Genomic DNA, 12,864 nt, shown 5'->3' with positions numbered 1-12,864 from the left:
AGGGCAAGTGTTGCTATGCCAGTAGTGAGAGAAATTAAAATAGATTTTGGAGTATAATATGTTGTTCAAAAGACATTAAAGTTAATAGTAAATAACAGCATGATGGAACAGAAAGATTTAACTGCAAGTCAGAACAATAGGAACTGTGCTCTTCACAAACCAGCACAGAGTCACAGAAAACAACAGCACAGAAGCAGGCCCTTTGGCCCATTGGGGCCATGCGGAACCGCTTAAACTGCCTACTCAGCTGGTCCTGATCCTGCTACAAGGCTTGATTGTCTTTCTCACTGTCCACTACATCCCCAAACTTGTCATCCACAAATTTGCTGATCCAGTTAACCACATCATCATCCAGATAGTTGATATAGATGACAAACAACAATGGGCCCAGCACTGATCCCTGTGGTATTCCACTATTCACAGGCCTCCAGTCAGAGCGGCAACCATCCACTACCACTCTCTGGCTTCTCCTGCAAAGCCCATGTCTAATCCAATTTACTACCTCATCTTGAATATCAGGCAGCTGAACCTTCTTGACCAACCTCCCATGCAGGACCTTGTCAAATGCTCTTCCTGAAGTTCATGTAGACAACATACACTGCCTTGTCTTCATCAACTTTCCTGGTAACTTCCTCAAAAAAACTCAAGATTGGTTAGATACAACCACGCACAAAGCCATGCTGACTATCCCTAATCAGTCCCTGTCTATAGAAATACTCATCTATCTAATCCCTTAGAAAACCTTCCAATAACTTTCCCCCTACTAATGTCAGGCTCACTGGCCTTTAATTTTCTGGCTTATTCTTGGATCCTTTCTTAAGCAGTGGACCAACATTAACTATCCTCCAATCCTTTGGTACCTCACCTGTCATCTGCTAGAGCTCCTGAAATTTTGCAACTTGTTTCACTCTCCACAGGGTCTGAGGGAACACATTGTCAGGCCCTGGGGATTTATCCACCCTAATTTGCTTCAGGACCTCAAACACCTCCTCCTCTAATCTAGCTAGGGTGCATAACCCTATAGACTGTGTCTGTCTCCCAAGTAAATACAGATGCAAGAAAATCTAAGGTCTCCCCTAGCTCTTTTGGCTCCACACGTTGATCACCATTCTGATCTTCCAGAGGACCAATTTTGTCCCTTGCAATCCTTTTGCTCTTAACGTATCTGTAGAAGCCCTCAGGATTTTCCTTCACCTTATCTGCAAGGGCAACCTCCTGCCTTCTTTTACCCCACCTGATTTCTTTCTAAGGTGTTCTTTTGCATTTCCTATTCTCAAGTACCTCATTTGATCCTATCTGTGATACATTTCCTTTTATTTTCTTAATCAGGGTCTCAATATCTCGAAAACCGAGATTCCAAAAACCTATTATCCTTGCCTTTTATTCTGACAGGTACATGCAGGCTTTGTACTCTCAAAATTTTCACTTTTGAGGTCTTCCCACTTACCAATTACACCTCTGCCAGAAAACAGCCTGTCCCAATCCACATTGTGAGGTACTTTTTAATACAGTACCATCAAAATTGTCCTTTCAATTTAAAATCTCAACCTGTGGACCAGACCTATCCTTTTCCATAATTACCTTGAAACTAATGGCACTACAATCACTAGATGCTGTGATCGCTACACAAAATTCTGCCACGTGCCCTGTCCGAATCCCTAGTAGGAGATCAAATGTTGCACACTTTCTCACTGGGGCTTCTATGTACTGATTAAGGGAACTTTCCTAAACATATTTGATAAAACTATCCTGTCCAGTCCTTTTACAGTATGGGAGTCCTAGTCAGTATGTGGGAATTCAAAACCAGCTACTATCACAACTTTACGTTTCTTGCAACAGTCTGTGATCTCTCTCTCTCTCTAAATCCTGCAGACTGCTGGGTGGTCTATAATATAGCCCCATTAATGTGGTCATACCTTTCTTATTCCTCATTTCCACCCACAAAGCCTCACTAGGTGAGTTTTCCAGTCCGCCCTCACTGATCACTGCAATGACATTTTCCCTGACTAGTAATGACATCCCTCCCACTCTTTCACATATAAAACAATGGAACGCCACAATATTGGGCTGCCAGTCCTGCCCCTCCTGCAACCAAGTCTCACTAATGACCACAATATCATATTTCAATGTGTTGATCCATGTCCTGAGCTCATCTGCCTTTCCCACAATACTTACTGCATTGAAATATATGCAACTCTAGAACATTAGTCGCACCATGCTCAACCTTTTGATTCCTGAATTTGTCTGAGGTCTTAACGACATCTGTTCCCACAACCACTCCATTGTTTGTTCTGGCACTCTGGTTCCCACCCCCTTGCAACTCTAGTTTAAAGGCGTACTCTAGTTTAACCCCTCCATTCCCCCCACATGTAATACTAGCAAACCTTCCAGCTTTCCTACTAGGATATTAGCCCCCTCCAGTTTAGGTGCAAACCAAACCTTCTGTAAGGCCCCACCTTCCCTGAAAGAGACCCAATGATTAAAAAAAAATCGAAAGGTCTCCCTCCTACCCGAAATCCTTAACCATGTCTTAAACTGCATGATATTTCTGTATGATCAACCAATTGCAGTGATTTGGCCACATTATCTGTATGCCTGACTCTCGGCTCCCTAAACAATTCCTGTTCGACCAACTCAAGGATGTAAAGTGCACTCCTGGAGGGCAGAAAAAAGCAGTTTAAGGACAATATCAAGACCCACCTGAGGAAAGGCCACATCAACCTGAATGGATGGGAGAAATTAGCCAGGATAGAGAAAGCTGGAGAAGGACTGTCTATGGGGGACTGCACAGCTCGAAGAATACCTCCACAGTGTCGCTGAGACAAAGCAACTTCAACATAAGGAAAGAATGGGAAAGGCCCAACCAGCAACATCCACCACCACTTCAATGACATACACCTGCCAACACTGCAATAGGACTTGCGGATCACAGATGGGCCTCTTCAGTCCTCTCATGACCAGATCAACCACTAGGAGAAGAATCATACTCAATTATGAGTAATTGCTGATGATGATGGTGGTGGATTGTCCTTTTCTTGGCCTCACTAGCATGTGGCATATGTGGCAATCCTGAGATCACAACCCTGGAGGTCCTGTCCTTTAACTTTAACATGCAACTCCCTGAATTCACTTTGTAGAATCTCATCACTCTTCCTGCCTATATCATTGGTACCCACATTGACCACAACCTCTGCTCACCCTCCCACTTAAGAATGCTGAGAACTCGAGCGGAGATACTCACCTCCTTACTGTTCCCGTAACTATTGAATCCCCCATCACTATGGCTTACCTCTTCTCTGCCCTTCCCTTCTGAGCCACAGAGCCAAACTCAGTGGCACACACACCTGCCTGCTGTAACTTTCCTCTGCTAGATCATCCCCCCACTACCCCCCAACAGTATCCAAAGTGGTACATCTGTTGTTTGGGGGGGGGGGGTGAGTTGGCCACAGGGAAACTCTACACTGGCCGTTATCCTCCCGACTGTCACCTATTTTCCTGTGTGCTATACCTTGGGTGTAACTACCTTTCTATATGTCCTATCAAGCACCCCTTCAGCCTCCCAAATGATCTGGAGATCATCCAGTTCCAGATCCAGCTGCTTAATGTGGAATGTCAGAAGCTGCAGGTGGATGCACCTCTTGCAGCTGAATTCGTCGGGGACACTGGAGATCTCCCTGCCTTCAAACATCTCGCAAGAGGAGATTCAACTATCCTGCCTGGCATCCCTACTGCTTTAACTGTGCAATTACAGTATAAAGAAGGAAACAATAAACTGAAAAAAATCAACCTACAGCTTTTTGCCTTCTCTCACTCAAGCCCCTTCTCACTGAAGCCTTGAAGAGCTAAACTCTCAAATCCCCAGTCTAACACTGTCCACTCCACTCTGCTTGCCCCGCCTTAATTTTATTTGCCCTTGCTAATGAATCCTGATCTCTGATTGGCTGCTGCTCAAATGCTGAGCCACATTTACAGAATTTGCAAAAATGCAGACAGAGTAGTGGGTCCCCAACATAACAGATTGGCGATTTGATTTCTGAGTTGAAAATTTGCTCATCTGATGTTATCAACTTAGCAATGAGCCATTGAAAACAGTGCCTTTATATGTTATTAACGTTATTACACTCAGTCACAGAAACAACACTTAAATTTATTTAGGAGTGTCATTTCTAAACCATTAAGGAAAGAAAACTAAATAGTTGCATGAAAGGAGATTAAAGATCCACAGTTTCATCTTTGGAGTTTAGTTTGAAGTCAAATGTGTGTGATTCTTTTCAAGCTTTAAGAATCCTAAACAAATCTGATTTCCACATAAAACATAACACAAAGTAGATTATGTTGGGTTAATTTGCAGGAAGTGGGCATTCCTAGCAGCAATAATTCATGGGACCAGGCTCAATGAGCCAAATAACCTAATCTGCTCCTATGTTTAATGGTCTCAATCCCCACTCCTAATTCTCTTTGAACTGAGAGGTCAGTCCTCTTCAGAGGACAATTAAGAGTCAGACATGTCGGCTCTATAAGGATTGTGGATTTTCTTTAAGGAACATTAATGAAATCAATTAACACACAAAGAAGTTAAGGGAAGTCAGTATGGCAGGGAGCATCTATGGATGGAAATGGACAGTTGATGTTTTGGGTCAGGACGCTTCATGAGGACTGGAAGGAAAAAGGCGAAAAAAATTAGAGAAATGGGTGAAGCAAGAGCTGGCGAGCAATAGGTGGATCTAGATGGGTGGTGGTGGGGGGGTGGGTGATAGGGAGGTGAGGAGGAGGTAGTGAGAAGCTAAGAGGTGATAAGCGGAAGTAACAAAGGGCTGAAGAAGATGAAATCTGATAGGAGAGGACAATGGAATAAAGACAAGGAGATGAAGAGGGGAATCAGGAATTTGTAGGTGATATGTAAATCAAGAGTTTGGGTACAGTATGATGATGGGGTTCAGTTGGTGGGGGAATGAAAGGGGGACAATGGAGAGTGGTCACTGTGGAGGTTAGATAAGGTATTGTCTGAATTAATGAATCAATTGTGTGTTTACTGTACTCTGCAGTTTAATGTCACCATTATTTCTTCAGGCTTTTAAATTCCAAAATTAGTTATCTGATTATCTAAAACTCCATCAGTTATAGTAGACTGTGTTCTGATCATTAGTCTGGGTATCTTGACCAATAGCACAATTACAGCCAATAAGCTGCTCTAACCCTATATTGTAACAGGTTTGGTAAGCTCATCTGTAGCTCTAGGGTAAGCTGGGATGTGATTTAAAGGGTTGAATAAAACCAATACTCTGTATGCATTAAAAATGACAACAACTGAGAGAAAAAGGTTTTACACTTTCGAAAAAAATCCTTGAACATCATCACTAGGGGACAGTGTCAGACAATTCTTCTATCTGCACTTGTTACTTCCAGGAAACCTTTATTGTAATTGAAGTGTAAACAAGGAGTTGCATTGTAAATATAATAACATTAGCATGCAATCGTAGGGTTTGCATCAGAGCATTGACACTTGCACATATGTTGACTATTTTTGAAGCTGCATTGATAGTTGTGATGAATAAGTGAACTTGAAGTGCCTATAATTTCAAACACTGAAGATTAGACCTTCCAAAGTTTAAGAATGATTCTTAATATATTCTTCTTACTGTGGTCTGCATTGTATTAATATATTTTGAAATGTTGTTTCATGTCAGAATAATTGTGATCATTAGGGGCCTGAGGGCCTGTTCCTGATCTACAGTATATGCTAATCTAAAAACTTCCACAATTGATTTTATCAAGTGTGTTCTGATTAAATATTTTATAAAATTACTAAAATGAAGAGACTCTTGAAGGTGGTGGTGCACGCAACGTTCTTCTTGTTTAATGCCAGTTTTTGTATGAGGAGACTAAACTGGCAATGGCGTAGGATTAGCGTAAATGGGTGCTTTGTGGTCAGAGTGAATTGGCAAGCTATATAGCTATAATTCTTTGAGAAACTCACACAGATATTGTGGAGGTTGGATTGAAAAGCTTGATTTTATCTTAAATGACATAACCAGGACAGACATAATGTAGTGCTTTTTAAAATACTTAAAAAATAAATGTTTCAAGGTAACTTACTGAGAGTGGCAACAGACTTTCTCTCAGTTTCTAAGAATTCAATTTGATAAATTTTATTCATAATGGACATTTACTTATTTTCAGTGAACCATGATTCATCTCCAACCCATTGCGGGCCTCCATATTTGATTCTCTTGTCAGGGCCTATAAATCTTGGCATTTACGAGGCCCCTCCAGTACATTAATTGCCTGTCCTAAATGGCTGGATTGGGGGCAAATTTTATTAGGTTATAAATCCAGCAATTTTGCATTTCACTTTAACTGCAATTAGAAACTTCATGGTGTAAAAGAGCTTTATTCAGTGAAACATTAATAATTGCCCAACAATTTGTGGAGATTTGGAATTGACTCATATATCTTTTATCGTACAAATGATAGGAATTTACATATCAATAAATGTTATTAATCATATTTTTAATTATGTCTGGACAAACAGGACCCATCTCACTTAAGGACCAGGTCCATAACAGAAGCATTGAACTCTTCCTTGGAGTTTATCTGTTTACCTGATTCCCATGGACTTTAGCAGAGAAAACTTCCAAAATAAAATTACCCCAAGCCCAGCGAAAACTGAATGTGATTTATTCACCAATTTGAGTGAGAGGATGATCATGGGGGAGAAACCTGGTTATAGATTGGATAGATAGACCAGAATTGCCAAGAAATTTTGTAAGCCAGCCTGCCCTCCTTGCACTGCTCCTTCCAGATCTTGTCAGGCCCATTCTCAAGTTCTACTTTGTATGAATCTCTGGCTTTGGCAAAAAAATTACATCTTCTGCAGCTGAAAGGATGGCACTGACAAAAGTAAGGACTGATTCATTATTAGGAATCTAGGAGAGCCAAGAGAAGCATATATCTTCTTGATACAGTATTAAAAACTCCAAGCTGGAGCTTGCTATTTAGCTACAGAGAGTACCTTACAAAGGTATTAATAATAACATAAAATAAAGCAGGCTGTTATCAGAATATCTACCAAAGGGTGCTTGTTTCGTCTTGTGATAGATCACTTAAGGTGAAAAGAATTAGCAGGGGAAAGATTTTGAAAGAACTTTGGTTGCTAAAGATCTTTCCCACCTGAATTTTTCCTCATACAATTGGTCACCATCAAGAACTCCATTACATCTGTATTAGGTAATTACGCAATGGTTGAAGATAAGCCAGTTATCCTTCATTATATGTCACCATCTATTCAGTTTTTTCCCCACTGAAAGTACAGCATGTGCTTATGGGCTTCGTGCTTCACTGTTCCTGGTCATGACAACCCCTCTATACTAGTCAAATTTTATTTGATTATGATTCTGTGAAACATTTTGGGATGTTTTGTGACAGTAAGGATGTAGTCCTTGATATTATGCATGGATGAAAAAGGCTTGTATATTTCATACACCCACCTGGTACGCACTTCTCAATTTCTAACAAAATAAAATGGTAATTCCTGAATGTAATTGGATCACAATATCTTTGACTCTGACTTGTTTATTTTAAATATAAACTATCCTTTCCCTCACATCGCTTTGTTTTCTCTCCACCCTTCCATTTATTGCCTCTATCTTCTCCTACTTTCTTCACTGACATTTGATCTGCGCTTTCTTTTCATTCCCTTTAAGTACTGTCTCAAATGCTACACCATTGGCATTACTGCCTCATTTTTCATTCTGATGTTGATAAAGAGCTTAAAAGCCCAATTAATATCATTTTTCAAATACAACCAAGCAGTAATTTCTAGCTCTTTATATAATCTTATTGGAGAAAATAATCAAAGTCCACTTCCATCACTGTGCAGCACAGCATAAGAAGAAATAAATTAAATATTTCACCATTTCATGTCACCAATTAATCTTGGACGAAACTTACCATTCAATATTTATTTGTTTAGAGATACAGCATGGCAACAGGCCCTTCTGGCCCCATGAGCCCAGGCTGCCCAGTTACTCCCATGTGACCAATTAACCTAGTAACCCATATGTCCTTGGGAATGTGGATGGAAACTGAGCCACCCAGAGGAACCCACCTGATCACAGGAAGAATGAACAAATTCCTTACAGACAGGGGGAGGAGGGGGACTGAACCTGGGTCACTGGCATTGTAACATTGATTTTCGTACCTAATCAATACATTATGTTTTATTTTACATAAATTCCTCCAGGACTACTTTTAGTAAAGTAACTCATTACGCTATGCACTGCACTTGAGTTATTTATCTTTCTTAACACATTTTATTTTCAGAGAACTGTTAAATGTAAATAGTGTTCATTATCATTAACATAACAGTCTTCCTCAGGAACAAACCGCTGGATGGATTCTGTTGGACTGGCAAGACGTCTGAAAATGTTATTTTATTCCTAGGAATACAAACAACACGGAATGGCAAATCAAATGCAGGCTCTTTATAAAATAAAAATGTGATTAGGAAGTCAGTATATCTTTCCCGACAATTTGAACAGCAGTCTATATCAATATAGCTTACCCATTTCAACAACATATATAAAAACTATTTCCCAGGCTCAGTGTTTCTGATTTATAACATGGACTGTTATAATTATTTTCTACACACATTCCCAGCTACACATCCTCAGGCCTCTTGGCTGAAAAGCCATAAAGAAAATTGAAAAGATTACACCAAATACTTTGAAAGGCTGCACCTCTCTGAAGGTTTTCACAATGCTATTAGACAGCAATCTTGTGCCGACGATTTTAAATTGACATTCAAGTACCCTCTTGAATCAAAGTCTTTACCAGCTCACTTTCTTTGTTGAATTACTTTCATGTCGCAGGAATACTCTTAGTACGGTAATCCTGCTCCACTACCAATAAAGGAGCCATTTAAGATATTGAAATGGATTGTGCCTCTTCTTCAAAATCCAGTGAGTTAATACCTAAACATGTAACTTCAGTTTCTGATTTCCTTTTGTGTCCTTAAGGAGATGCCTCCTTAAATTAAGATACTTAGAATTTAAAAATGTCTAATTCAGCAACATGGAATTACAGGTGAAGTCTTCAGTATTATTAATCAGATGTAAGAGTAGTTAAAATAAGTTATCTGCAAAACAATTTTCTTTTCTTTTCTTAAAATGAAGGTGCAGATTCAACTTCTTGATTGGACGTCCAGACTCAATCAAGTTTCATGTACACTTAAAGGTAATTTGCCAATGAAAATGAAATTACTCATGCACTTCAACTGAGGTAAAAGACTTCAATTTGATTAGATTAGCTTTGACTACATTAGATTAGATTACTTTGAAATATATAATTAAATGTGCAACTTGCATCAGCGACCAACACAGTCACATTGTGCTGGGGGCAGTGAGTAAGTGTCGCCATGTTTAAGAATGCTCACAATTTACTAACTCTAACCCATATGTTTTTAGAATGTGGGAGGAACTCAAAGTCCCCAGAGAAAACAATGCTGCCAAAGGGACAAACTCCTCACGGACAATGGCGGGAATTGAATGCCTATCGCTGATCACCGGCACTGTAATAACATTATGCAAACCACTTTGCTACTATGCCACCCCCATGGTGAACAAGTTCATTGTTACCTAGCCAAGAACATAATTAATTAAATGTTGAATTGCCCTTTTCTCCTGAGACAGCAATGCAAATTATAAACTAAGGTCTGAAAAGAATACCCAAACGGAGTGACTTGCAGTTACAACTCCTAGCAAATAAATCAAGTCTCCACAAATTGTGCATGAGCAGCAAGCACTTTCCAATGGGTGAGTAGCTAACAACTCACCTGTTAATGAGTGAGTACATACAAATCATTGAACAGTTAAAAAAAACAAAAGAATGCATAAAGATGTCCTTTCTCACAAGAGGGTTTAAATACAAAGAGGAGGAAGTTACATTTCAGTTGTACAGAGCCTTGTTCAGACTCATTTGGCATACTGCATTCCAATTTATTTGCTGCATTTCAAGAAGGATGTATTAGTTTTGGCAAGGCAGCAAAGGGAACTCAACTATTATATATTCAGGTTATATAAACTTGGCTTGTGTTTCAACAAAGTAAAGGACTAAGGTTTTTTATGAGATATAATATATATATATATATATATATAGATAGAGAGAGAGAGAGAGAGAGATTATTATAATTAGAACAACCAGAATAATGAGGCCAAAATTCAGCATTAATTTGTGTGCACTTAATGAACAATTCCAATACTTCCAATGCAAGTGTGATGGAAGGGGCATAAATAATACAATGAGTGGAACTGCCTAAACTTTTATTGTCTGTTTTTGAGAGTTAAATCCAAAATAATGGTAAAAAAAAAATGAACTTAAGCAGTTGGGACGATGGACATTTTGTACCTGAATTCCTTGGTGGGATTAACCAAACTACAGAAAATGAACCTACTTGATGGTCTGGCCTACAGTCTAATTCTGGACACTGCTGCATCACGCTTTAGAAAGTTGGCTGATGTTCCTTTTTGTGGTGGTGTTAAAGGATGGGCAGTGGTTTGGCATGGCATTCCTAGTCCCTGGCTGAAATACTTGGATTTCCAGGTACTAGAAAAGGAGGAGCCATGGTGTGTTCATTTGCTTTCTTTTCAAAGGTTAAAAACTCTCTTGTACCTGGAAGTTGTGGTCACAGCTGCAGATTATCGATGGGCATATGCTGTAGATAGTCATGTGCACTTGCAGCCCATTGAGATTAAATTCGTATTCTACTTCATAATGATCAGAAATGAGCTGGTGTAAAGTATGTGGCTGAGGACAAGACCTACATTGCCAGGGAATAACATTCATTCAAATCTGAGGTATTTTTGCTTTGACTCAAACTCATGAGTTTGTTTTGGTGTTTTGTATTGCATTCTTTATGCTTTGTGTGTTCTTTTATGCTGCAGCATATCTGGAGTAGCAATCATTTTGTTCTCCTTTACACTTGTGTGCTGAAGAGTGACGATAAACAATCTTGAATATTGCTTCATTCCATCTTCCATCTTCTGTTGGAACCTTCAGGCTCAGGACAAACTGTTTCTACGGGGTCAACAGCCTTTCTTTTTGGATTCACATTTAAGTTGTGGTTTTTCAGCTCATGCTCTGCTTGTGTTTGAAGTACTTCGCACCAGAATAATGTTGATTGAGTTTGCAACAGAATTTCATAATCTTGCATTGAACTACTTATGTTCTAGCTGTTTTCATGGTGATGGCATAATCCAACTGTTGTGTAAATCATACACCAATTGCATATGTACTTATGAACTTGTTTGGATCCAGTTTGTTTGCAATGATTTCTAGTTCAACCATATTGCAGTTTTGTACATAAACCAATCATTTTGATGCTGATTCAAAGTCCAATTATATTTGCATTATCATGATAAAATTAATATGCATGCATCTTTTTCTGAAGGTCATACAGCATTAAACTGGCCACTGAAGGAGACAGTTCAGAATAATTATTGTGATGACTCTCCCAGTGCCACTAAGGATATTCTCAAAATCTTGAAAAAAAAATGGCAGCTCCAATTTGAAGGAATCTGTAGGCCGGTGACCATTGAAAATGGAAGAACATTTAAAGAACCCTGATGAACCTTTAGTCCCAGGGGTTCCCAACCCTTTTTATGCCATGAACCCTTACCGCTAACTTGGACCCCATGTCCTGCTCTAGACTTTATGTCAAGAGTATGCTGAGACCAAGAAAAGCAACGCTAAACAATGTACACATTCAATCACCAACTATTTCACTTGCAGCTGAATTTGCCCATCCCACAAAGCCACCAAAGAACCCAAAGAAATTGAGTGGAACCAAGTTACCTGGTGGGTCCAAGGTCATTAAATTGTGTTATTTCATCTACTGACTGATTGGTACATTGGAGTTTCTCTCAGAAACGTACATCGTGGTCCTTAGTGAAATTTTCATTCATGTGGCCAATCATTAATCGTATTCATGATCCATCCACACTCACTTTTCTCTGCATCCTCCCACTGTGATCCTGATCCACCTCATCCCAGTTGATCATTGGGATGCAGGCTCAACCTTCAGGGGCTCAATCCTTCCATGAGTGAAGCTTTAACCATCTCTTCACCACCCTAAGCGAATACCCTGTAACTGCCCAAGTTCCACTACAATGCTTAAGGATATGGAATCAAAGCTTTTATGCATACAAAGCAGATTCTGTTATATATGATGCTTTAGACATTAATAGACTTTGCAGCAGGACTCATGTTTTAAACATAAACTGGCCTGTTGCACACCCCTAATTTCACATGTCTTTAAAGGCCTGAAACAATTTCTAGGCCACTGGAATCATTTTGCATTCAATAATACTATCAGACCATAAGACACAGGAGCAGACTTGGGCCATTCGGCTCATCGAGTGTGGTCTGCCCTTCAGTCAAGTCAGAATGAAGGGTCTGGTCCGAAATGTAGACTGTTCACTCTTTTTTCATAGATGGTGCCTGGCCTATTGAGTTCCTCCAGCATTTTATTATGCTCTGCTCCGCTTTAAATAAATCCAATGACTTGGCCTCCAAAGCCATACCAGGAGGTCACAGATTCCCAAAGTCTTATTTCCCCAGAAAACTCCCTTATCTTCTCAATGTGTAATTTCAATCCCCTCTTGTTCCGGATGCTTTTAAAAGGCCCTAAATAAAACAGGAAATGCTGGAAACACTCAGCAGGGCAGGAGACAACACTGTCGAGGGAAACATGGGCAGTGCTTCTCTAGCCAAGCACTTCCAGCAATTAAGCTGTTTCCGACATTGGAGTATTTCGTTTCTACCCTTTTCCAACTTCCTTCTGAGCCAAGAAGCCACACCGCTGTTTAC

Source organism: Mobula birostris, chromosome 9 (assembly GCF_030028105.1).
Source record: "Mobula birostris isolate sMobBir1 chromosome 9, sMobBir1.hap1, whole genome shotgun sequence".
NCBI lineage: Eukaryota > Metazoa > Chordata > Chondrichthyes > Myliobatiformes > Myliobatidae > Mobula > Mobula birostris.
The sequence above is the reverse complement of the archived record's forward strand: the minus strand, read 5'-3'. Positions refer to the sequence as shown.